The sequence below is a fragment of the Scyliorhinus canicula genome, chromosome 11, assembly GCF_902713615.1.
Source record: "Scyliorhinus canicula chromosome 11, sScyCan1.1, whole genome shotgun sequence".
Classification (NCBI taxonomy): domain Eukaryota; kingdom Metazoa; phylum Chordata; class Chondrichthyes; order Carcharhiniformes; family Scyliorhinidae; genus Scyliorhinus; species Scyliorhinus canicula.
In genome coordinates, this window is record NC_052156.1 from 25,791,298 (window position 1) to 25,817,986 (window position 26,689).

Below are 26,689 nucleotides of genomic sequence, written 5' to 3' on the forward strand. Positions count from 1 at the left end.
ACCTCACATCTTTGGACACGGAGGGGCAATTGTAACATGGCCAACGCACGTAACCTGTGCGTCTTTGGACTGAGCACCTGGAGGGAATTCACGCAGACACGGGAAGAATGTGAAAACTCCACACAGGCAGCCATCCAAGACCGGAATCAAACCCGAGTCCCTGGCGCTGTGAGACAGTAGTGCTAACTACTGTGGTCTATTTGGTCTCAGTGGCAGCGGACTTCCCAATTATCCAGGTCATCATTCTGGATGACCAGTGGCTTAACAACAGTATCATCTCTCGCCATCCCCCCCTCCCTGCCCCCACCCTTCTGAAGGTTATTTAAAAAGATAAAATTAAAAAGAAAATGCAGTTGGCTGAGAAAAAGATGTGTACAGAAATTCCACATATCCACGCCATTTATCCATCTCTTGGCTCCCTAAGTATTTAAAACACTGCATTTTAAAACACAAATTTTTAGATGTTTAAATTAGCATTAAAAACTTATCTTGATTTCCAATATTTGATTGGTAAAGTTAAAGGAGTCACTTTGTCAATTCAGTTTTGATGTTGGCATCTCTCCTCCGTGCTGGTGTCATATAATGATGCTGTCAGAACTATTGTGTCTAGGATGAAGCTCCACAGAAAATGTACCTTTATTTGAAAGAAGACAGAGTTAACCATCATCCTGCAGGTAAATGTCACTGAGGCTTGAGTGATTGTTCTGAAACCAAATGGCTGATAATCAATCTGAAGTGCCCGTGAGCCTCCGTTCGCAGGTTTTGGAACCTCCCAGCTCGTACCGATTTTGTGATTTACGGCCATCCTCTGTTTTAGCACCCCCATTCATTTAGCATTGCGTAACTGATGTTAAACAGTTTACCTCTGAGTGAGATTGAGTGGCTGCTCAGAAATATTGAAATCCTAATCAAGGTGCCCAGTTGCGCAGAAGTCAAATGATAAAGCAAAGATTTAACCATAAAAATCAAACATCTGAAAAATAAGAAACTTTCAGGGTACTTGTTTAATATTTGAAAGCTGTTCCATTTGTCCACCCGTGTCTGCTATTTGCAACTCAGGTTGTTGCGAAAATAGTTGCCGCTGTTCTGTTTTTCTATTTGGTCTCAGTGGCAGCGGACTTGTCAATGCGCGGTAAATTAAGAAAATAGTTTTCATGTTCTGAAATCGAATGGCCTAAGTTAGAAGAGCTACTACCCAGCCTATTTCCTTCTGTTATAGTACCGGCAGAAATGGGACAATTTCTGGGAGAAAAAGATCTTGCCATGGTTCGTTTGCCTCTTACAATCTACTGCATGATGATGCAAGCAGGCTGCATGTCAGAACTGTGAGAAGGTCCCAGAGGTGAATGTAAAATGCAATCACATTTTAATGAAAAGTGGGTTTGCTTAACAACAGTCAGTTAAAAATATTAATCAAACTATGTGCTTCTTTTCACATTTAATATCGGTTCATTAAATTAAAAAAAACATACAGTAGTCCAGCTTTAAGAAGTGTATCTTTGTTTGCAAAGCCCCCAAAATGCACATCTCGTTAATTTTTTTGTTAATCTTGATTTTGTGCCTTTTGAAGGTTCTCAGTCATACATAAAGAATATTCCATGATCCAGCATTCAAACAGCACGAATGGTGAAGTCATGGCAGTGTGCTGTTCAATTGGATACATGTTCCACAATATATTATTTGTGAGATACAGCTATAATTGTATTGTACAAATGACATTTTCCACCTTTATATGTGCTTTATTAAATTTGAATATTTTTCGCAATGGATGAATGCTTCCGCAATGTTCAAACAATTTTCAGAGTATGCAGTCATGTGATTTGGTAGGTGACATTCTATGCTGCATGCCTTAGTTTTTCTCATGCCCCACCGTGGGACCATATCCATTAAGGGCCAACTACGTGTGGGGAAATGCAGCATTGTTTGTGGAATAACATAAACAATATAGAAAGAACGCAATCTTTAAATATATTTGGGCAAAGCTATTTTAAGGTTACGTGGTTGCATACAGGATAGTGACCTCTTTTGAAATCTAGTTGACCGACCACAATGATTCCAAAATGGCTCGTTGATCCTGTATTAATGGAGAACCCATATTGTAATGAACATATTTATAATGCAGTGTTTTATGGAGCCTGAGGCAGCATTCCAAGCTTTTTAAAATTCTGATCTCAAATATCAAACTGTTAAAAATGTCCACTGCATTAAATTCTTGAATGTCAAAGATGTGCAGGTTAGGTGGGGTTATGGGGATAGGGCGGGGGAGTGGGCTGAGGTAGGGTGCTCTTTCAGAGGGCTGGTGCTGACTTGATGGGCTGAACGGCCTCATTCTACACTGTAGGAATTTTATGGTTCAATTGGATGTACAGTGGCCATGTAAGCATCCCATGTGCCACTCATAGAATAGTGACATTACGGTCAAAACTACAGAAATTGTACTTAACTATAGCACTTCACACCTTGCACAACCTGATCTCAAAGTATTTTTTAAAGATTAAAAATGTACACAAAATTAATCTTGAAGATGTTGAATTACATGAAAAAAGAGAAAAAGTAAAATACAGCAGTACTGGGCATCTGAAATACCCCCCCCCCCCCCCCCCCCCCCCCCCCCAAAGAAAAGGCTGGAAATACTCAGCAGGTTAGACAGCATCTGCGGAGAGAAACAGAGTTAGTGTTATCAGATCGAGGACCATTCTGATGAAAGGACATTGATCTGAAGCGTTAACTCTCTTTCCCCCTATAGAAGCTGCCTGATATACAGAGGAAAAAAAAAATCACTTGTTTGAAACAGTGAGAAAGATGTACTGTATCAGTACGACTAAATGACCTGACTTCCCCAGCTGCAGTCAGCATCAAACAAATGGTGAGTTTAATGTGCAAGCTGTTGGTAATGGATAAATCATGTAGCAACTTGCGGTGAGAGAACTACATATTACAGGTCGATTTGTGCTACTCTGCTGTCAAGCTGGTGACAACTGCAGCCTGCCCTTAACCAAATTGCGGATTTTTTACATTAATTGTCAACTAAACTGGCAGCAGAAAGTTACGGCAGCTATTCAACAACATTAGTACCTTTTCCATCTCTAGATTTACGCTGCTGGAATGCCAGTCAACCTCTCTGGTCCAGAAAGGAAACAAATGAAACACTGGGGAATTTCATTTTTAGTGTTAAAAATTGTTGTTGGAGATTTTTAAAATTTAACATTTGCATTTTTCCTTCCGACATTTCTGTCTCTCTCCCTCTCTCTCAATCAAATTATTCTTTCCCTCTCTTTAATACTATTTTTGCATTCATTTGGTTCCAATTCATTGTGCAGCACTTCCTCTAGTCTTCTCCAGTTTTCCCCCTTGATACTTAAATCTCATTTGGTTCACTGCAATTGTCCACCCAGTCCTCAGATGCCCTGTTTTCATCACTGTGCCATTATCAATTCACACTTCCACAACATGCAGATCAAATTTTTTTTGAGCTGAAGGGTGAGTGAAGACATAATTAATGGGGCTCTCCGTGAGTTCCCTAATCTAGCAAAATCTGCCCAATATTTATGAGCAAGCAGTAGTTTTCCTTCACAGGCTTAAGCTCTGCCAGTTGAAACAATAAAAGGAGATTATGCCTCTGTCCTACATAGATGTTTCATTTTAAAACTGAACCTGTGTGGAGGGCTTTAGGCATGCATTTCCTCTTATCTACAGTCTGGCCTCATTTCTATAGCAGTGCATGGTTCATTTTCAATCTCACAGGGCTTATTACCATGTCACTCTCTCTACCCAAAATGGTTGACTGCAGAGGTTAGTAGATCACCTACATAAAGGTGTACTGTGCTAAATATATAGAAGCATTTATTTTAAAAGTGTCAAAAGCTCTTTGGGGAATGAAGGCACCAAGTTAAAAGCCCGCAAGTGTGTGTGAATAGAATGTTCTTACTGGTCTTCTCTACCACATATTTTCTATTTACTCATCAAATATATTTCCTTGAGCTAAAAAGGCATACTTGTGCTGTTCTAATTTTTATTTTGGGGAGCATATCATGCAGAATTTTGACATCTCAGTTTTGAGATTTTTTTTCCCCCTCGGTACCAATTTGATTTTAGCTGGATTCAGCCAGAAGTGTTTTAACATTCCATTCACGTTGTTTTCTCGGGATTAACTGCACAAAGATGTGAAAATGTGCGCTGTGTTGACACATAGAGGTCCGTGAGATGGCATGTTCTGGGAATGTGACCTAAATAACTGAGAACCAAATTTGAAGTAAGTAACGAGTACAAAGTGGCAAGCAATGTACTGACAATACAAAAGAAAGAGTTTTCCCTAAAATAACCACTTCATGGAAAGTAGTGAGTCTGCCCCTGCGAAGGACGGGCTGAACTAAAAGTTGGGAACTACTAATTTACAGCATTTGCAAAACAAATTCTATTTGAGAAAATTATTCATCAACCGTCACAAATCATTAAGTGAAAAATCATCAGTTCTCTTGTTTCTTGAATGCTGTTTGGGGGGGTAGGGGGGTGTGGGGATGTGGGGGTGGGTGGGAGCATTATGCATTTTACTTACTAAGCAAAACATTTTGGCAGCAAGGTCCAAAAGTGCATTTGACATACAGGAAGGGTCGCTCCGGTGTGGCAGCCAAGCACTTGTTTTGCAATGCAAGTGAGATTTGCAGAAGGTGTCACTACAAAAATTTATTGTCAACAGCACCTCTGTACAGAAGCCAGGCTGGTAATAGAATGCAGCGTGGGCGGTTGGGTGGGTGAGCTATTGCTTGAACAGTCATATCAACAATGGGTTTTCATTACTGTAAAAGGCTTTTATTATCTGCCTCTTTAAGTATTCTGAATTCCACATTCCTACAAAGTGATTGAGGTGCTTAACATGTGACTTGAAGGTAGCTAAAAGAAAGAAAGTCTTTTTTGCCCACAGTAAGAGCAAGCAGTTTCCAAGTCAGCAGCTGGCAGGGTACAAAAAGGTTTAAATTCTCCTTTTAATATTTTTGGCCCATCAGAGAAAAAAGTGCGGCGCTAAAACCATAATGCTAATCTAGCAGTAATGGAGGTAACGAAGGCTGCCCAAATCCAATAGCAACCAAAAGTCCTATTAGTGTTGCCTTACTTCACATCGGCTTTCAAGTGGAAATGTGTTGCTTTCTGTCCCAGCAAATTTTAAACATAATTAATTGATGTGTCTGCTTGCTAACAGATGGATAAATTAGGAGCTAATGAATAAATGTATTCATGTGTCAGATTCACAATGTAAAAATGTTTCCCATTTTTGCTTTATCCTTTTTTTGTTAGCCAATCTTTTCGCAAGAAGACTTGCATTACTTTAGCACCTTTCACAACCATTGGCTGTCTCAACGCACTTTACAGCCAATGAAGGACTTCTGATGTGTAGTCACTGTTAGAATGCAGGAAATGTGGCAGCCAATATGTCCACAGCAAGCTCCTACACACAGCAATGTGATACTGGCCAGATCTGTTTCTGTTTCCCGTGATGCTGATTGAGGGATAAATATTGGTCAGATCACCAAGGATAACTTCCCTGCTCTTCAAAATAGTACCATGGGATCTTTTACACCCACCTGGACAGGCAAATGGGCCCTTGGTTTAAAGTCTCAACGATAAAGGTAATGCAGCTCTCCTTCAGTCTTGAGTTTTGCATTTAAGCCCAGGAGCTAATAATAATATAATTAATTTAATAATCTTTATTGTCACAAGTAGGCTTACATTAACACTGCAATGAAGTTACTGTGAAAATCCCCGAGTCGCCACATTCTGGCGCCTGTTCGGGTAAACAGAGGGAGAGTTCAGAATGTCCAATTCAGCTAACAGCACGTCTTTCGGGACTTGTGGGAGGAAACCGGAGCACCCGGAGGAAACCCACGCAGACACGGGGGATATGCAGCCTCCACACAGACAGTGACTCAAGCCGGGTATATCAGGCCTCAAGCTGGCAAAGGGGTTTCCCGGTGACAAGGGGTGCTGTCACTGGGAAACCTTGTTGACAATAGCGGGGTCGATAGATCCCGCTGGTAGGCTGCCTCTGCTGCTGTAAAACACATGGCGAGATAGTCGGTAAATTATACTTAAAAGAATGTTTAGTTAATCAGCACAAGTCATACAGTTCTCCTCCAGCACCTTTTTTCTGCCCAATTTCCCATCCATTCACAAACCGGCATCACAAATTTGTAAATGAGAGTTTGCCATGTATTGACCCCGGACAGTGTCAAGATTGGGAATTGCATATCTGCAGTTCAACATGAAGTTTTCCTTGGTCTGAACTGTGTATCTGACCCAGCTGAGGTGTATATAAAAGGCACAAATGACTTGTGTAAAACCATGCATGCTGCACACGAGCTGAAATTTGACGCTTTGCTGGAGGAGCCACTGGGGGAGCCACCAGAAGCTCACACAAAGGAAACAGCCTACAGCACAAGGAAATGTGGTCATTGACTGTCCATTCACAGAATCATACTCCAGGAAGGGGCATTCAATCCATTGTGCCTGTGTCAGCCTTTTGAAAGAGCTATCCAATGAGTACCACTCCCCTGCTTTTCCACCCAAGCCCTACAATGCTATTCCCCTTTAAGTAGAGTAAAACTTTTGTCCTCCAGCATGCTCCAGGAATGGGTGGTGCCAGTTAATCACAAAAACCAGTTGACGGGGCTTGTATTATTCTGGATAAAAGACAAGGTTCCTACTCTGATCTTTGAGGGGTTCATGGGAGAGAAGGGACAGCAGGGTACTCGAGGACCCCAGCACGGCAAGGCAGCACAGTAAAACCACCTTCACTGATGACCAAACTGACACATCATTCAGACTGGCAATTGAGCTGTCAGTTTCATTGTTAGTCGTTCTACACTTTGGGCAGCTCCATGGGTTTCTAGCTGACTTTCTGATAGAAACATTAGACATAAGAGCAGGAGTAGGCCCTTCAGCCGTTCAGGCCTGCTCTGCCATTTAACGAGATCATGGCTGATCTGGTTGCGGTCTCAACTCCCAATTTCCTGTCTGCACCACTGCTCTCCCCCCCCCCCCCAGTCTATCAAAAATCTGTCCAAATCTACCTTGAATAGATTCAAAGGCCCAGCCTCACTGCTTCCTGGAGAAGAGATTCCACACACCAGTGACCCTCTGAAAGAAAATAAATTCTCCTAGTCTATTAAAAAGGAGAACTCTTATCTTTAAGCTATGCCCCCTCGTTCTAGTCTCTCCCGCAAGGGGAGACATCCTTTCAGCATCCACTATGTTGGGTCCCCTCAGGATCTTGTATGTTTCACTAAGATCACCTCATTCTTTGAAACCACAGTGGGTATAGACTCCACCTGTTCAACAGTTCTTCTTAATATAAGCCCAGGAATCGGTTGAATGAATCTTCTCCAAACAGTTTATAATGCAGTTATATCCTTTTTCAAATAAGGAAACCCAAACCGTGCACGTATTCCAGATGCGATCTCACCAGACCCCTGTACAGCTGCAGTAAAGCTGCACTATTTTTACATTCCATTTCCCTTGCAATACATGTTCGAAATAAATGTTTTTAAAAATTGGAATCAAACAGATCACCACCACTATTGAAGAGCAAGCCAACCTGAAATTGAGGTTTTGGAAATCTACTATTTGACTCTTCGCTTCTAACCTTCGGACCGGCTTTGATAAAAACAATTGAGCTATCAGAAATTCTGGTGAATAGAGCATTCGGTTGGCATGGTGCTGGGTGACAGAACGTTTGATGTATTTACCAATTTTTCTTTTGAAAGATACCGTTGAATCGACTTCCTTTACCTGTTTAGGCTGTGCATTCCAGATCAACATAACAAACTTCTAAAAGGCATTTACCCTCAACTCCTCCCTGCTAGTTTTGCTAATTACCTTGAATCTGAGTCCACTGATTACCAATCCACTTGCCATTGGGAACAGTTACTCTTTATTTACTCTTATTAAAATCCCTCATCATTCTGAACACCTCTCTTCAATCTCCTTTAACCTTCACTGCTGGAAGAAGAGCTAAACCAGCTTCTGCAGTCTCTCTACATAGCTGAAGTCTCGTCGACTCTGCAAAAGTTCTATTTGCTGTTTGTATGTTATTCCTTCCAATCTATAGACCTTTTTGTAACTGGATAGGAATTATACAGCCTCGCAGGCAAAATCAAGCTTTGGTCAATAATTGAATAGTTCCGTAGCCAGTCCAGAGCCAAACAATGTCACCGAGAGTCAAGTAACACAAGCAATAGTAAGTGCATGTGAAGTTTAGAAAGGCTATGTTGGGTAGTATGGTTATTCTATGAACACCAGAATAGAAAGCGGGTTAATCCAGCAAAAGCGACCTTGAATAAGCTGCACAGTGGCTGATTGATACCAAATATATCTGGATATATTACTGGGTGTTGGTGGCCTACTTTAACACCTCTATTAATTCAGGATATATCACCAAGGACATGCAGCAAATTTAGCAGATAATCAGTCTTTTTGAATTTAGCTATAACAACCTTCGCCCTCTTCCTACACTCTTAGCAGTCATTCTCCAAAGGGAAAGTAAATTACAGTTGTGTACATTTAGGACAAAAATCTGTAAAAATATTCTGCCCATGAATAGTACAGAAAAAAGCAACTTGAGGTTTATATATTTAACCTAATCCTTAAATCTGATTAGTTAACTATTTTAACAAAGGATCAAAGCTGGAAAAATATTCTGTGTTGTCCGTTGAAGTCCGAGTTTGACTTGCATGATCATAGCTTGGATACACCAGTGGCAAGTCAGATTTAGAATATTCACCATTCACACGATTTGTAATATATTGCAAGATCTGAGCATTTTGTTGCACTGTCCTCTTGCTGTCTTCCCTGTCGGGGGAAATTGAAATAAAGTTGTTGAATAATGGCTGCCTGTAAATTGACCCGGTCAGTTTTTGTTATAGTGCAATACACAATGGAAAGGCGGTGATGTGGATAAAATAGAAGTCTTTTTGACATTTCATTTGAGAAATTAAGGACTAAGAACTCTGCCATACTCTCTTTGGTGCTTCTAAAGTTGATTTTGAGGAGGTTTGAGCGATTTCAAAGATTCCTCCGTGTGTACATATCATTTTCAGGTACACAGTGATTCAACATGGTACAAAAGTGAAAGCAAACGGCATAGAAACATAGAGGGCGGGATTCTCCGACCCCCCCGCTGGGTCGGAGAATGCCCGGGGGGAGATGTGAATCCCGCCCTGACGCCGGCTGTCGTATTCTCCGGCGCCAGTTTTCGGGTGGGGCGGGGATCACGTCACGCCGGTCGGGGGCCTATGGCAGCGGCCCCGGAAATTCTCTGGGCCCCGATGGGCCGAGCGGCCGTCCGTTTCTGGCCAGTCCCGCCGGCGTGGATTAGACATGGTCCCACATGGTGGGACCTGGCAGCTAAATCAGCTGGTGCGGTCCTTGGGGGAGGGGGAGGGGATATCCAACCACGGGGCGTGCCCCCACGGAGGCCTGGCCCGCGATCAGAGCCCACTGATCTGCGGGCGGGCATGTGCTGTGGGGGCACTCCTTCCTTCCGTGTCGGCCCCTGTAGGGCTCCTCCATGGCCGGCGTGGAGAAGACAACCGCCTGCGCATGCGCCAGTATACGCCGACCGGTCTGCACATGCGCGGAACCACATCGGCGGTTCTGCGCATGCGCAGGATCACGCCGGCCCTCCAGCGCATGCACTAACTCGCGCAGTCCCTTCGACGCCGGCTGGCGTGGCGCCAACCCCTCCAGCACTTTCGGGGGCTGTTGGCGCCGGAGTGGTTCACACCGGTTTTCCTGCCGGCGCGGGGACTTGGTCCCCACGCAGGAGAATCCCGCCTAGAAAATAGGAGCAGAGGGAGGCCATTTGACCCTTTGAGCCTGCCCCGCAATTCATTATGATTATGGCTGATCATCTGAAGGTGACAGGTTGGCACAGTGGTAGGCATTGCTGCCTACGGCGCTGAGGACCCGGGTCACTGTCTGTGTGGAGTTTGCACATTCCACCCATTTCTGCGTGGGTTTCAACCCCACAGTCGAAAGATGTGCAGGTTAGGCGGATTGGCCATGCTAAATTGCCCCATAATTGGAAAAGAATAATCGGGTACTCTTAATTTTTAAAAAAATGGCTAATCATCTTACTCAATAGCCTAATCCCGCTACCCCCCCCCCCCCCCCCATATCCTTTGATCCCTTTTTCCCCGAGTGTTATATTTAACTGCTTCTTGAAAACATACCGGGCGGTATTCTCCCCCCCCCCCGCCCTCCCCTCACGCCGGGTGGGAGAATTGCCGGGGCGCTGCGCAGGTTGCACCACGCCGCCCCGACACCTGCACGCGATTCTCCCACCACCCCAAAACCAGCGCCGCGAGACTCGCGCTCCAAACGGCGAATGCCGATTCTCCGGCCCGGATGGGTCGGGCGGCCGGTGAAAACAATGACAGTCCCGCTGGCACCGTTCACCCCTGGTCGCTGCCGGCAGGAACTGTGCGGGGAACGCTGGGGGGGGGGGGGGAGAGTGGGGCTCCTTCACCGGGGGAGGGGGGTCTCCGTTGGGGTCTGGCCCGCGATCGGGGCTCATGGATCAGCAGGGCCTGCCTCTTTCCGCTCCCCCCCCCCCCCCCGGGCCTACCTCCTTCCGCGGCCGGCCCCAGAACCCCGGCATATGCTGGTGAGGGGCCGGTGCAGCCCAACTGCGCATGCGCAGGAATGAGTGGCCCCAACTGCGCATGCGCGAGTTGGCGCGGCGCCCATTTGGCATCGCATAAGGGGGGCCAGAATAGGTTGTGATCGGGCCCTGTTTACGCCGTCGCGTTTCACGACGGCGTTCAATACGGCGCGGGCACTTAGTCCCAGGAGCGGAGAATCCCGCCCACAATGTTTTTGTCTCAACTACTTCCTGTGGTAAAGAATTCCACAGGCTCACCACTCTGGCTGAAGAAATGTCTCCTCATCTCTGTCCTAAAGGGTTTACCTGTATCCTCAGACTGTGACCCCTTGTTCTGGATACATTCACCATTGGTAACATCCTTTCTGCTTCTACCCTGTACGCTCCTGTTAGAATTTCATAGGTTTCAAGGAGATCTCCTCTCATTCTTCTGAACTCCAGCGAATGCAATCCTAACCGATTCAATCTCTCCTCATATGTCAGTCCCGCCATCCCAGGGAACAGTTTGGTAAACCTTTGCTGCATTCGCTCTAGAGCAAGAATATCCTTCCTCAGATAAGGAGATCAAAACTGCACACAATATTCCAGGTGTGGCCTCATCAAGGCCCTGTTTAGTTGCAGCAAGACATCCCTACTCCTGTACTCAAATTGCCTCGCAATGAAGGCCAGCATTCCATTTGCCATCTTTACCACCTGCTGTACCTGCCTGCTTACTTTCAGTGACTGGTGTACGAGAACACCCATGTCTCGTTGCACAATCCTTTCTCTTAATTTATAGCCATTCAGATAATAGTCCGCCTTCTCGATTTTGCTGTCAAAGTGGATAACCTCACATTCATCCAAATGATATTGCATCTGCCATTTATTTGCCCACTCACTCAACTCATCCAAATCACACTGAAGGATCTCTGCATCCTCCTCACAGCTCACCCTCCCACCCAATTTTGGATTATTACACTTTGTTCCCTCATCTAAATCATTAATACACATATTGTGAATAGCTGGAGTCCCTGCAGTACCGCACTAGTCACTGCCTGCCAATTGGGAAAAAAAACATTAATTCCTACTCTTTCTATCCTGTTTGTCAGCCAGTTTTCTATCCATCTCAATACACTACCCCTAATCCCATAAACTTTAATTTTACACACTAGTCTCTTACACGGGGCTTGGTCAAAAGCTTCTAAAGTCCAAATATACCACATCCACTGGCTCCCCCTCATCAACTCTACTAGTTACATCCTCGAAGAATTCCAGTAGATTTATCAAGCATGATTTCCCTTTCATATATCTATGCTGACTCTGTCTGATCCTGCCACTGTTTTCTAAGTGCTCTGCTATAAAATCTTCGATATTGAATTTTCCCCACTATCAACATCAGGTTTACTGGGAAATAATTCCCTGTTTTCTCTCTACATCACGTTTTAGATATTGAAGTTACATTTGCTACCCGCATGGAAGATATATTTGGGGATGGTGAGGGAATTCAACCCGAACAAAGAGTAATTACGAACAAAGGTTACATATTTGGCTGAAAGTGAACAAATCGTGATGAGGATAAAATAAATGCTTTTTTCACCATGGTGGGGCCCACGCACTTTTGAGGTGGTGTTTAACTAATGTTGCCCGTGAGACTCCAGTACTGTGGAATATGCTGAAATTATTGATCTTTTGGACCTGACTAAGAATTAAGTTGTACTGAGCATTGTATTCTGTTAAAGGAAGCAGTTGTCAAGTGAGATGGTTGAAGACAAACTTCTCGAATTAAAGAAACTCTCTCATCACTGTGGGTATGGCGTGAACTGAGAAATCAACCTGAGAGAGACATATTCGTATGAGGCCTAAAGAACAATACAATCCAGGCCAAGCTTCTGAGTAAAGGCAATAAGCTGATATGGAAGGAGGCCCGCGATGAAGCCACAGCCATAGAAATGGAAGAAAGAGATATATTTGCAAATGGTAAAGAGGCTTTATCCCGAGCTAACGGGGAAGGCCTATCTGATTTCAGGAGGATCTAGGCCACGACAGCCAGGTTCACAGTTGCGGAGTCAGAAATTAGATGCTAGTGTTCCCATGGTAGCTAACGACCATTTAAATGCCTTAATTTCCATTCAAAGTGCTATGTGGGAAAGACAGTGATATCCAGATGACATGCAGGAGTAGAGGAAACATGTGTGCAATGTTGTAACAAAGGACCAGGTTGCAGCAATGCACCAGGCCTATGTTGTAGCAAATCTAAAGCTAGTTCAGGGTGTCTGAAAATCCTCAAATGTGCAATTTTATTTTAATCATTCATGGGATGGGGGCATCACTGGCTCAGCCAGCATTTATTGTCCATTCCTAGTTGCCTTTGAGAATAGGGTGGTAAGCTGCCTTTTTGAACTGCTGCAGTTCCTGTGGTGTAGGTACACCTACAGTGCTGTTGGGGTGGGAGTTCCAGGATTTTTACCCAGCAACAATGAAGGAACAGCGATATATTTCCAAGCCAGGATGGGTGTGGCTTGGAGGGGAACTTCCAGGTGGTGGTGTTCCCAAGCATCTGCTGCCATTGTCCTTCTAGATGATAGCGGTCATGGGTATGGAAGGTACTGCCTCAGCTGCCTTGGTGAGTACCTGCAGTGCACCTTGTAGATGGTACACATGGCTGCCATTGTTTGACGATGGTGAAGGGAGTAAGTGTTTGTGGATGGGGTACCAATCAAGGGGGCTGCTATGTCTGGAGAGTGTTAAGTGCTGTTGGAGCTGTACTTATCCAGGTCAGTGGAGATTACTCCATCACATTCTTGCCTTGTGCCTTGTAGATGGTGCACAGTTTTTGGGGAGTCAGGCGGTGGGTTACTTGCCACAGGATTCCTAGCCTCTTCCTGTTGTTGGGGACATGGGCCGGGATTCTCCCCTACCCGGCGGGGCGGGGGGTCCTGGCGTACCAGAGTGGCGAGAACCATTCCGGCGTTGGGCCTCCCCAAAGATGTGGAATTCTCCGCGCCTTTTGGGACTAGGCCTGCGCCGGAGTGGCTCCCGCTCCGCCTTTGGCGCCAACAGCCTTTGGTGCCCCGCCTGCCGGCGGCAACGGCTGGCCAAAAGGATTCGACGGTCGGCGTGAGTCCGCGCATGCGCCGGAGCGTCAGCGGCTGCTGACGTCACCCCGGCGCATGCGCGGTGGAGGGGGTCTCTTTCGCCTCCACCATGGTGGAGGCCCTGGCGGCAGCGGAAGAAAAAGAGTGCCCCCACGGCACAGGCCCGCCGGCCGATCGGTGGGCCCCGATCGGGGGCCAGGCCACTGTGGGGGCATCCTTCGGTGTCAGATCGCCCCGCGCCCCACCCCCCAGGACCCCGGGGCCCACTCGCGCTGCCTGCTCCCGCTGGCACTAGAGGTGGTTTAAACCACGTCGGCGGGAGAGGCCTGACAGTGGCGGGACTTCGTCCATCACGGGCCGGAGAATCGCCGTGGGGGGGGCCCACCGACCGGTGCAGGGGGCCCGCCAACCGGCACAGCGTGATTCCCGGGTGGTGGAGAATTCCGGCCACGGTGGGGGTAGGATTTACGCCGGCACTGGGCGATTCTCCGACCTTGTTGGGGGGGGGGGGGGGGGGCTCGGAGAATTCCGCCCATGGTATTTATATGGCTATCCCAGTTCAGTTTCTGGTAACCCCCAGGATGTTGCTAGAGGTGGGTTCAGTGATGGTAATGTCATTCAATGTCATGGGGCGATGGTTAGATTCTCTCTTGTTGGAGGTGGTCATTGCCTGGTGCTTATGTGGTGCGAATGTTACTTACCACTTATAAGCCTAAGCCTGGATATTATCCGGTTCTTGCTGCATTTGGACATGGATTGCTTCAGAATCTGAGGAGTCATGAATGGTGCTGAACTTTGTGCAATTATCAGCGTATATCCCCACTTCTGCTGACCTTATGATGGAGGGAAGGTCATTGATGAAGCAGCTGAAGATAGTTGGGCTAAGGACCCCCTGAGGAACTTCTGCAGTGATGTCCTTGTACAGAGATGCTTGATCTCCAATAACTACAACCATCTTCTTTTGTGGGAGGTAGGACTCCTTTGTTCCAGGTGTGATAGATATGAAAACAGAAGTTTATGTATTCCAGAAAGAAGATCAAAACTGTACTCTGTCAGAGAGCAAGAAAAACAGCACTTGGAAGATGACAGTAAAAGAGCCGAAAATAATTCCAGCATCTCGGGGAGAGATTCGCAACTTACTTTCATCATTGATTCAGCTGTAGCCATGTCTGTTATCTTGAAAGGAGAGAACAATAATGTCTCTAAAGTCACATTCCCTTCTGCAAAACTGACTAGTTAGTCCAGTAACAGTATTCCAGCGTGTCAGGCTTGAATACGATGATGTGTCCTATTACTTGTCATTGGTAGTAGGAAGAAACAAAGTTCCCGAAGGAGATTGATTTGCCTTAAGAAGTTAAAGTTAAACTAGGCCGAATTATCAGTCAGGATTAGTAGGAATGCGCCTGACATTAAGAAAGTGCTAAGTGAGCACAAAGTGGCATTTAAGCATGGAGGACCACATGAGGACCAGCAATACGATATTAAATATGGTAAGTCATCAGATGATGGGTGAGTCATCAGATGATGCAAATATGGACATTACTCTTCAAGATTTCCCATGAAGCCTGATTCATTTCTACCCATTAAGTGACCTGTGAATTAATTTAAATGCACAAATGATGTGTCAGTGTGTGCCAGGAAAATCAGTGAAGAAACGTGCAAAGGTGTGGTGCTCAGCAAAGTGCTTCATTGTGACACAAAAGGCCGGCGAAAAGGGTGTGATAATGAGAAACTGCAGCAATATTTCACACATGGAAATGAAGTGAGTGTAGAACAAAACTGACTCCCACTGGGTTTATGAGTCATTACTCCGAAATTTAGACCAAGATTGTTGGATGAACGTCATCAAGAGCACACAGGGATAGTCCATTTGAATGCAGCAGCAAGAAGCTACTTTTGGCAGCCAAAGGTAGATTTTGAAGAATTAGTGTGTCTCAGGATGAGAAATAATCCAACAATAAGGCATTCTTTCATTCCGTGGTCAAACTCTGGCAATTAGGATATGCCAATTTCTTGGAAGTGAAAGGGAGAGAATACCTTGCTTTGGCCAATCGCAACAGTAAGTGGATAAATAAGAGCATAAGAAACTGAAACAGGAGCAGACCATTCGGCCCCTCATGCCTGCTGCGCCATTTGATTGGATCATGGCTGATCCGACATTTCTCACGTCCACTTTCCTGCCCTTATAAGACCAAATGTTGTATGACCATAGAAAGTGAAAGTCACAAAGAATCTGGAAGTTTACTGATATCACAGAATCCACCAGTGGAGCAAAGTGAGTCACGGTCTTTGATTAAGTCAAATCAACCAATGCCACAACCCCAGGCATTAATTGGAACTGGGAGTCAAAGATGAGGATTGACACAGAGATGTTGAGAGAGCAGAGTCAAGCTAATGAAAAGGCAAGGAGATACCCTGACAGAAAGAGAAAGAAGCCAGAGAGGTTGATTGAAATTATATGAGAAGGAAGAAATAAGTTATTATTTTTGTAAACACCTACTGGTTTTAAGGAAAATATCTTTTTTCTTTACAGGTAAACAATTTATTTGGCAGCATTAGTCACAAATGTTTTGGTTATGATTGCAATAAAAGCAAGTATGCAACTCAACCTGCTACATTTTTAGGTAGTGTTGGTTTAATCATGATGTTTTCTGGGAACTTCATATACATGTTCCAATTTAATTTTAATATGTAAGTTTTCTCTGAGCATGAGGGAAGTGTATTTTATGGCAAGATCTGAGAATTTTGTTATATTGCCTTATCTGTTGGCCAAGTGTAAATAAAGTTGTTCAATAATGGCTGCCTGCTGTGAATCCACGGAATGGTTTCTCAGTACAATGCACACTCTGATTCTTGACTTTGTGAGAACTAAACTTCCCATAATGGCTTGGATGGTTCCACTGGATTCGATGCCTCGGCCCATTTTATATCAGCAGAGGTATTCCACGGGGCAGTACCAAGTATTCTTCAGCCTTTCATCCTTTCAGAAGCACTGGACGGTGTTCTCCCGTGCCCCTGCCAGTAGGTACAATGGAAGACTGAGGCTGGGGGGGAGGGGGGGACAATTCGGCAGGAGGTGCAAAAATTGGTTTCAGACTGGCGTCAATTTCCCATGGCATCTTCCGCTGTTGCCCGCAATAGTGGATTGGGAGGATTGGCATGAAACTGATTTGCATCCTGCTAATGGTATGCAGATGAAGGCCAGACTCGAATCGTCCCCCCTGCCCCTTGCCCGATTCTCCACGATGCCAGTGAAAAAATGGGCTGGTGCAAAACACATCTGGAACAACCTATGCGCAGATGTCGGGACTCACCTGAACAGTGTCTGGGGCTGCTTCTCCACTCTGAAATGGAGGCCACCAGCAATTCTGGACCCCAGAACATCACAGCAGTGGTGGTGGGGGGCATCTACAGGCTGCCCTTCCAACTTCAGTGTCATCAAGGAAGTTGGTCCTCCAATTTCAGAATATTCCTGCAGATGTATCTTCTTTTTCAAGTGGCCCATCTTCTTTTGTCAATAATTCGGATTAGGTGGGAGGTAAAATATATCAGTTGCATACTTTTTAAAAATATTAAATCTAATTCCCAGTAACTCCAACATGCAATAAATGTATTGAATGTTTCTTATAAATCTACCTTCTTTGTCGTTGTGGCATTCCAGATTCCGTCCTAAAAAGGAAATGTTGATGTAAAATAGTTATAATACTGGGCCTCCTTTCAGCTGATTCCATTCTCTGTTGCCATTCTCTAAGTGCTCACTCTTGTTGCTATCTTGATACCTAAAGCTTGGAGCAGTGAAGAGCCAGTGGTCATGAGGATTCTTGTTGCTACGGATTCATTGAAATAAAGAAAACACAATCATTCGGAGAGTATAAATGCGGCTTCTAGCGCCATAAGGGATAATGTTCTGATTACTTCTTCGATGTGTGATCATTGCCCCTTTTCTAAAATATTTTGCTATGCAGGGATCTTGCATATAATGCACAGATAGGTTGCAGGTTATTTTTATTAAATAATTGTGTGCTCATGTGACATGCCGCTCTTTCAGTTTTTTAATTTCTAAAATGATTTAATGTTTCTGTTTCATGGACAGAAATTCTATTCCAGAAAAAATACATTTAACCACACAGAACTGCATATGTTGAATAACAAAGATTTGAAACAGGATGGCCCCGATACACTGGGCTGCCTTTCTAGTGACAGAAAGGTGATGGAAAGGACACACAAGTTCCCTTGGACAGTGTGGCCCAGGCTCTGAACTAAATTAAGGTCCTCAGGCAGCCACATGATGCCAATGTTAGTGGTGACTGTTCGCAGGATCTGATTGAATGGTGGAGTAATGCTGTGGCTGTCATAATATGCATCCATGTATATGATGGAGTGCAGACAGGCAGTGATTGACACACAGGATGACCAGTGAGCACACAGATCACCGCAGCCAATCACCAGACAGGACACAACCACTATGAAGCCAGAGGGCACCAGTTTTCCCGCCCTCTAGGGATCCAGCCTCTGAGACAGTCAGAGCTCATGAGCAGCAGCCAGTACAAACACCATGTGATAGTCAGTTAGTCTGGTCAGGCTAGCCTCAAGTCTCCAGTCAAATCAGCATAGTGTCAACCCACAGTTAAGCATGTAACATAGTTAGATGTTAAATAAAATTGTGTTGCATCTCATCAAGTGTCGGAAGCCTGTCTCTCTCTCTACACTGCATCAAACGCAGTCCACATAGACCCAGCTTACCCAACACATCATGGCACCAGGTCTGGATGTTGAGAATTGACGGACTCACCTTGAGGTAATCTGCCTTTGACCAGCGATCAGCCATCCGGTAACATGGACAGCGTCCGCCCTCCTCCGCAGCTCCGCATCGCCGGCAACCTCGGTGCAAACTGGAAGATTTTCAACTCTACCTTGAAGCCACCGACCTCGAGGCCGCATCAGATGCCAGGAAGATCGGACTATTCCTTTCTACAGCCGGTGACCACGCAATCCACATCTACAACTCCCTTACATTCGTTGAAGGCGAAGACAAGACAAAATTTAAAACAGTCCTGCTGAAGTTCGACAGCCACTGCGACATTGAGGTGAATGAGAGCTTTGAGCAGTACATTTTCCACAGAGGCTTCAGGTAAGGATGAACCTTTTCAGTCCTTTTTAACCCATCCCGCATCTTCGCGCAGTCATGTAACTATGACTCGGCAACTGATTCCATGATCCGGGATCAGATCGTTTTCTGGGACAACTCCGATTCCCTTCGCCAGCTGCTCCTGAGAGTCAAGCAGCTCACCCTCACCATCGCCATCGAAACGTGCGTTTTCCACGAGCATGCTAACAACCGGTACTCCCACATCAGGGCAGCAGAAACGGCAAAGCTAACCCTCCACGAGGCAGAACGGGTGCAGGCCATCACGCAAATGCAGGGCCTGAGTCTTGACGAGAGTGGCCATTTCGTGCGCTTTTCCCGGGCTCCAGCACATGCGCGCCACGACCGAGGGGATGGCGAGACCGACGATCAGCCTGCGCAGGTGCGCACGTCATTCGACCGCACTGCACATGTACTTTGGCGCACACAACGCGCTGACGTCAGCGTCATGACGTGTCCGAATTGTGGCTCTACCCATTTAAAGCGGCAATGTCTGGCAAAATCACGACGCTGTCTCCAGTGTGGCAAGCTTGGCCACTATGCAGATCTGCTCCACTGCCCAGCATCCAGCGATCCCAGCCACGGCGCAGAAGCGTCCGTTCAGTACAGCAGGCCGTGACATACTCCAACCCCGACAGCCCACCAGATCCCGACGCTGAGTGCCTCAAATCCCCATTCCAGGTGGGCATCGTTACTAAGCATGCACTGCCTCTCTCAAAGATGGTGAAACACCTCCCAATCCTGTGCGTTGATCTGGACGACGAGTTGTGTGCTACCCTTACAGTTAACAAGGCTCGCATCCGTTTCAAGCTGGACACGGCACTTCAGCAAACCTCATTTCAAAATCTGACCTCAACACCATCCGCGTCAGACCAGACATTCTTCCACCGGCCTGCCAGCTCATTGACTACAAGGCAATGCCATTGCTGCCAGTGGCTCATGCCAGTGTGGGATGTCCAATACGTCATTGAAAGCGACGCTGCGATTTGAAATCGTAGGACCCAACAGAGCTTCCCTGTTCGGTGCTCGGGCCTGCAAACTCCTGAACCTGGTTCAACGAGTCCACACCATGTCGTCCACACAGGCAATGGATTCACCTGATGAAAACCTCCAGGCTCAACTTGATGACATCATAGCACAATACCACAGCGTGTTCAAAGGTAAGGGGAACGGTCCCATACCGATACAAAATCCTGCTGAAGCCAAACACCCCCCCCCTGTGGTTCATGCACCGCAAATACTGGCAAATACAGCTGGACGCGTCCAGTCGCAAGCTGTGCACATTCAATACCCCGTTCGGTCGCGACTGCTACAACCGAATGCCCTTTGGCATCATCCCTGCCTCAGAGGTATTTCACTGCATAATGGAACAAATGATGGAGGGCATCGAGGGGGTGCGAATGTACGTCGACGATGTCATAATCTGGTCCACAACCCCTCAACAACACATTGATCGCCTCAAGCGGGTGTTCCACAGGATCTACGAGCATGGCCGACTCAACAGAGCCAAATGCTCATTCGGTCAACCAGAATTTGTCGCCCGCCACAGAGACTAAATTTATAGACTGACTGTTGCATAACCTTGTTATTTCATCGTTTTGACATCTGTACATATCGCTTTTTTAATGTTTTATCTGCCCTCCAACTGCACCAGACACCTTCCCATGTATATGAGTTAGCATGTTCTGTATATAGTCAAGTACCTGTACACATCTTCACGCACTCGCACCTCAATATTTATTACCTGAACACATATTTTTATTTTAAAAGGGGAGAGATGTCATAATATACATCCATGTATATGATGGAGTGCAGACAGGCAGTGATTGACACACAGGATGACTAGTGAGCACACAGAACACAACAGCCAATCACCAGGCAGGACACGACCACTATAAAGCCAGAGGGCACCAGTTTTCCCGCCCTCTTGGGATCCAGTCTCTGAGACAGTCAGAGCTCGTGAGAAGTAGCTAGTACCAACACCATGTGGTAGTCAGTTCGTCTGGTCAGGCTAGCCTCAGGTCTCCAGTCAAATCAGCATAGTGTCAACCCACAGTTAAGCATGTAATATAGTTAGATATTAAATAAAATTGTGTTGCATCTCATCAAGTGTTGGAAGCCTGTCTCTCTCTCTCTACACTGCATCAAACGCAGTCCACATAGACCCAGCTTACCCAACACATCAGTGGCCATTCAAAATGAGGCCTTGTTCATAGAAATCCATCGTCATTTCTCGACAAAGGAGGGCAGTGGAAATTCAGAAATCCATTCCACTTTACATAGATATTGAAGGGTGTCTGTACAAGGCCAACAATATAATTACACTCTTGTATGCTGGTGCTTCTTATTATAAAACATTCTGAAAATAAATTGAAGAATAGTTGATAACTTTGACAAGCTACATCCAAAAGTAAGAGTAGAGTTATTTTTCAGCCTGGGTGGGAAAATCCCATCATTATTGCTGATTACAATTCAAGTTATCTGTCTTTTAAAACTACTTCAATATTTCAGGACTTGTAGAGCATTTTAAGTCTTAAATCAATTTGCTCATTATAGTATATCAGCCATCTTGTGCAATGATGATGGACATCAGATCTTAGTATGGGCATGCCGTAATTTTGCACCAGTTAAGTACTTGACAATATCATTGAATCATGCAGGCAGCACGGTGGCACAGTGGGTTAGCCCTGTTGCCTCACAGCGCCGAGGTCCCAGGTTCGAATCCTGGCTCTGGGTCACTGTCTGTGTGGAGTTTGCCCATTCTTCCCGTGTTTGCGTGGGTTTCGCCCCCACAACCCAAAGATGGACAGGTGGATTGGCCACGTTAAATTGCCCCTTAATTGGAAAAAATTAATTGGAAACTCTAAACTTATTTTTTTTAAATCATTGAATCATGCACAATTTAATATCAAATGAAAGAATGTGTTTAGAATAACAAATTTGCGGAAGAAAAGCCGAGGTACACCATCAAATCCACTTGATTGGAGAAACACTCACTCCATCGGAGGTATTTGATTTTCTCCAGGGAGACTGATGGGTTGAAAAATGAAAGTGTTATTTCCTACTGCTGCATGCCTTCGAAAATGAGGAATTGTGCAAGGTGTCTTCAAAAGGCTATTAAAGTACGGAGTGGCAAGCATATTATTCCAGCTGAGCAGCAAGATAATTAACACAAACTCAAGGAATGAAATGGTGTAATGATGTGCCAGAGGATGCTAACAATTGTACAGAGGTGAAAACATGTCAAGAGAGTCCCATTTAGAGTTGATGTCGTTGAGCATAACAGAGAGTCTGAGGTTCAAACCCAGGCGACTTGTGATGGTAAAGGAATCTCCTGATTGATCTACAAGATGCAAGGTGGTTTCAGATTTGTAAAGATTATCTCCTGTTGAAACTGAGCTCAGCAAGGTTTTCTCAGACTCCACTTTCCCCTCATAAAATGTTTACAACCGCACCATCTAATTACTGTAAAAATAGGTTTAAGCTGAACATTAGTAAAGGGTTTGTGTAAGTGAAAGATGCCTGCAGATTGCCAGGGGCTTGGATGTTTCTGGCTCTAAAATACGTAAGAAATAGGAACAGGACCAGGTCGTACGACCCAGAGAGCCTGTTCCACCATTCAATAACGTCATTGCTCAACTTCATAGAAACATAGAAAATAGAAGCAGGAAGAGGTCATTCGGTCCTTCTAGTCTGCCCATCCATTCATTATGAACATGGCTGATCATCAAGTTCAATACCCTGATTCAGCCTTCCCCTCCATATCCCTTGATCCCTTTAGCCCCAAGAGCTTTAACTAATTCCTTCTTAAAATCACACGTTTTGGCCTCAACTAATTTCTATGGTAGCAGATTGCACAGATTCACCACTCCCTGGGTGAAGAAATGTCTCCTCACCTCAGTCTTAAAATGTTTACCCCTTTGTATGCCTACTTGTGACAATAAAGATTATTACGATTATCCTCAAACTATGATCCCTAGTTCTGGACTCCTCCACCAGCGGGACAATTCTTTCTGAATCTACCCTGTCTAATCCTGTCAGAATTTTATAAGTTTCTATAAGATCCTCTCTCACTCCTCTAAACTCCAATGAACATAATCCTAATCGACTTAGTCTCTCCTCATATGACAGTCCCACCGTCCCTGGAATCAGCCTGGAAGACCTTCGCTGCACTCCCACCATGGCAAGAACATCCTTCCTTAGATAACTTCTACTTCAACACTTTCCTGTAAAGCCACCTTTCACAATGGCTGCCGACTGCAACCAACTCCCACCTCCTACCTCATTGTAGCTCGAGAGCTTCCGAAGCGCCGCTGATCCCATGGCATTCTTGTAAAATGGAAACATAAATTGGTAAAATCGCATGTTTGAAATTTCCCAACCTGCCCATGGTAGGTTTGGTGGAGGGCAGGTGCGGGGAGAATTTGGCAAGAGCCAATGGGAAATCATGAAACCTGATTGTTAAAGAGTGGCCTGCACAGGGTGGTTCTCAGGTCATCAGAGACTTCAGAGTGAGTGCAACAACTTTGCATTCTAGAGTCCTCCCACTCCTCCTCAGAGGTGGAAAGCTGTCACTCTTGGTTGGCAATATTGTCTATGAACTATAAGAGAGAGAAGAGTGGGATATAAACACTTTCCAACATAGCCTTCTGAATATTCAACCTGTGGAGCTCTGTGATTAGTGGTGCACATGTGAGGACTATATTTTGTGCATAGCCACTCACACTCTCAGGCCTTCACATTTGTCTCTACATCAGCGATTACCTTGCCTGCCCCCATTCCTCCCAGCTTCAATGCCTCTTCCTCCGTAGGCCTGATGACGGCCACGTAGGAATGCTGTCTCTCATTCTTGACTTTTCCCTTGTGTTGTGAGCTCTCCTCCTGCAAGCCCCTAAATTCCTATTGTTACTCGTCCATCAAAGAGACACATGAGGCCTGTGCACCGCGGTGGCAGCTTAACTGACCATTATGGTGTCACTGACATGCCTCCCGCACATGAACAGTCTGCACTGGCTCCGCAGGAGTCACCTCTACAACTGACAGCCAACGTTGATGCCTAAACATTTCCATTGACTGGATGGACACCTTCTACCCAAATCTCATTTTCATCTTCAATCACATTTAAGGCTGCAAGCTTAATATTGTGTGCAACATTTCTCTTCACCTGCTTTCAGTACTGTAGCCAAAAATGGCTGACAACCCCATGACTGCTGACCCCCTCTGTTATCTCCATCCAGTCCGGTTTTATTCAGGGAGCCATTCTCCTTCTCCGACCCAAGGGCTTCCCTCCACTCCCTGACAACTGTGCTTCCATGGGTGGGTCAGTGAATCATGGAGCAACCTTTGATATGCATTCGCCATGTCATCGATGTTTACAATTGTCAGGGCACCTTTGCTGTTCCTTCTGGGGCTGTTGGATGTGCAAGCATGACGAGCTGCTGCCCAAAGATGCTGCCAGCATCGCCTGTGCCAGAACTCCATACATCCCCCTCACCCCGGACCCCCACATCACCCGCTTTCAGTACTTTGTTGCTGCCAGCCAAATCCTGGCCCTATTCGTTCTACTCATTTCAGGATCACATGCGCTCACATAGAAAGAATATTCTGGACAAGTGCTCGTTCACTTTTTCCAATGGGATGTTTTATCTGAGTGTCTACCCTGACCTCAGTGCAATATTGCCTCCATTTGGTGCATTTCCAAAAAAGCAATCATGTTGAAAAATTTATGACTGAGGTCAAACAGTGAGAAATTAAAAAATTCCAAACAAAAAGGACATCCACAAAGTGGGTCTTTCAGTATGGGTTTTGAAAGAAAAATAGTTTCTTTGAATCATTTGCTGAAAGCACAAATGATGTATAAGTGTTTTATTGGGGAGGCAGTAATTTATTTCATTGTTTAGAGCAGTATGTTCCACTGCTGAATCAATTGATTATTCACTGAAGCCAGAGGACAAATATACAGATGTAACTTAGCAACCAGGTCTGTTCCCGAGTATTTTTTCAGCAATAGTCAATGAATTTAATCAAAAACACTTCTTCATTGATCTGCTCTGTTATTGACAGACAGGAATTGTTTGCCATTCTTCCTGTAATTGTGTTTTGCTCTTGTGCTCAAATACTTTTGTCTCCAGCTTCTCATTTTCTTCCCACCTGTGCCTCTCACACACTCAGAATAATAGAAATGTAGAATGGTTACAGTACAAAATGCGGCCAATAGGCCCATTGTGTTCATTGTGTTCATGTCTGTTCTCTATTGGAACACCTCAGCCCGTCCCACTCCCAATTGCCCATGGCCTGCAATTATCCAATTCTCTTTTGCAAGCCATGTTTGAGTCTGCCTCCACCGCACTTCAGCCACATATTTTTCCTCATTTCGCTTTTGATTCCTATACCGTTCATCTTCAATGGGTGTCCTTTGGTTCTCGACCTTTCCGCCAATGGGAACAGTTTTTCCCTACTTAATCTATCCAGACTCCTCATGATTATGAGCACTGCGATCAAGGCCAGAATTCTCCAGCCATTGGGATTCTCTGTTCCTGCCGTCAGTGCGCCCCTCCCAGCCGTGTGCGATGGCTTCAATGGGAAATCCCATTGACCAGCAGCGGGAGTAGAGAAACCCACTGGCAATGCATGGAGAGAAACACACGGCTGGGGGACCGATGAACTCAGAGAGGGCATGAGGAATAACGAGAGAACAATGCAAAGTTCAGGGCTTGGGCAGGAAGAATTTTAGAGGATGTTTAGCCTGGTGGGAAGAGAGGGAAGTGGCAGCTATAGTTGAACAGGTAGCCTCAAACGTACTGACAAAGAAGGCCATGAGCTCCTCACACATGATGGATGCAAGGGTGGAGGAATCAGAGAAAACAGGTTTTAGCAGGCTGTTTTCAGTAGAGAAAACTAGCCTGGGGTTATCTTTGCATTCCAGAATGTTTGTGGAATAGTAAGCAGTTGTGATGATCACTCAGAGCAAACCCAGATAGTGCTTTATGCAGTCTGTCCAGATCTGGTACTGAAAGGCTATATCAGTTGTCTGCTATTTCCATCCAATTCTACATCCCTCAGATTTAAGGGAGTGGAGATAATGGTTAGACCAGGGTGAGAGAGTTGTAATGGGTTTAATGGGGACTACGGCATCAAAAGGGCAAGTGAAACAATAGTTGTGCAGATCAGTAGCTGCAAAAATGTCACAGTAAACAGAGGGCCAAAGGGTAGACAGCAGGGATAATATACAATCTTAAAATGTTGGTTGAACACTTATTTTGGACATTAGAAATTGCACTTACTGAGAATATAATGACTTTAAAAATAATATCAGAAAGCATTCTGAATAATTTATGGGAACCTTGGGGCACAATTTTGCAGTCACAGGGTGATAGATTCTCCCTACTAAGTGGAAGTTATCAGGTGTCACACAGTGTGACACATTTTACATTAACAAGACCCATCATAGTGCCACCTTCAGGATTGCCAAACCTTGCAGATACTTCTAATGAGCTTTCAGTAAAACGTGCAACCACATACAGAGCTTATTATAGATAAATGGAGCAGTTACCTGTATCATCCAAAAAAATACTGCAGTCTGCAAAAGCAGAATGAAGGCTATGAACTACATTTTAAAATAGAGGATCTGCAAACATTGATATTGGAGCCCCTTCATAGGGGCCGCACGGTAGCATGGTGGTTAGCATAAATGCTTCACAGCTCCAGGGTCCCAGGTTCGATTCCCAGCTGGGTCACTGTCTGTGTGGAGTCTGCACGTCCTCCCCGTGTGTGCGTGGGTTTCCTCCGGGTGCTCCGGTTTCCTCCCACAGTCCA

At 45.3% G+C, this 26,689-nt stretch overlaps 1 protein-coding gene across 12 annotated transcripts in view; it reads left to right on the top strand.

The window, feature by feature from the left end:
• The window catches only part of atp2b2 (ATPase plasma membrane Ca2+ transporting 2), a 999,595-nt gene that overhangs the window by 397,542 nt on the left and 575,364 nt on the right, over positions 1 to 26,689 (top strand). Inside the window, exon 3 of one of the 12 annotated variants that reach the window (XM_038812612.1) lies at positions 1,220 to 1,342. The exons of the other annotated variants lie outside the window; for them this stretch is intronic. The gene's annotated coding sequence lies outside the window, so the exon portion shown is untranslated. The remainder of the gene's footprint in view (positions 1 to 1,219; positions 1,343 to 26,689) is intronic. 12 annotated transcript variants of the gene reach the window in all.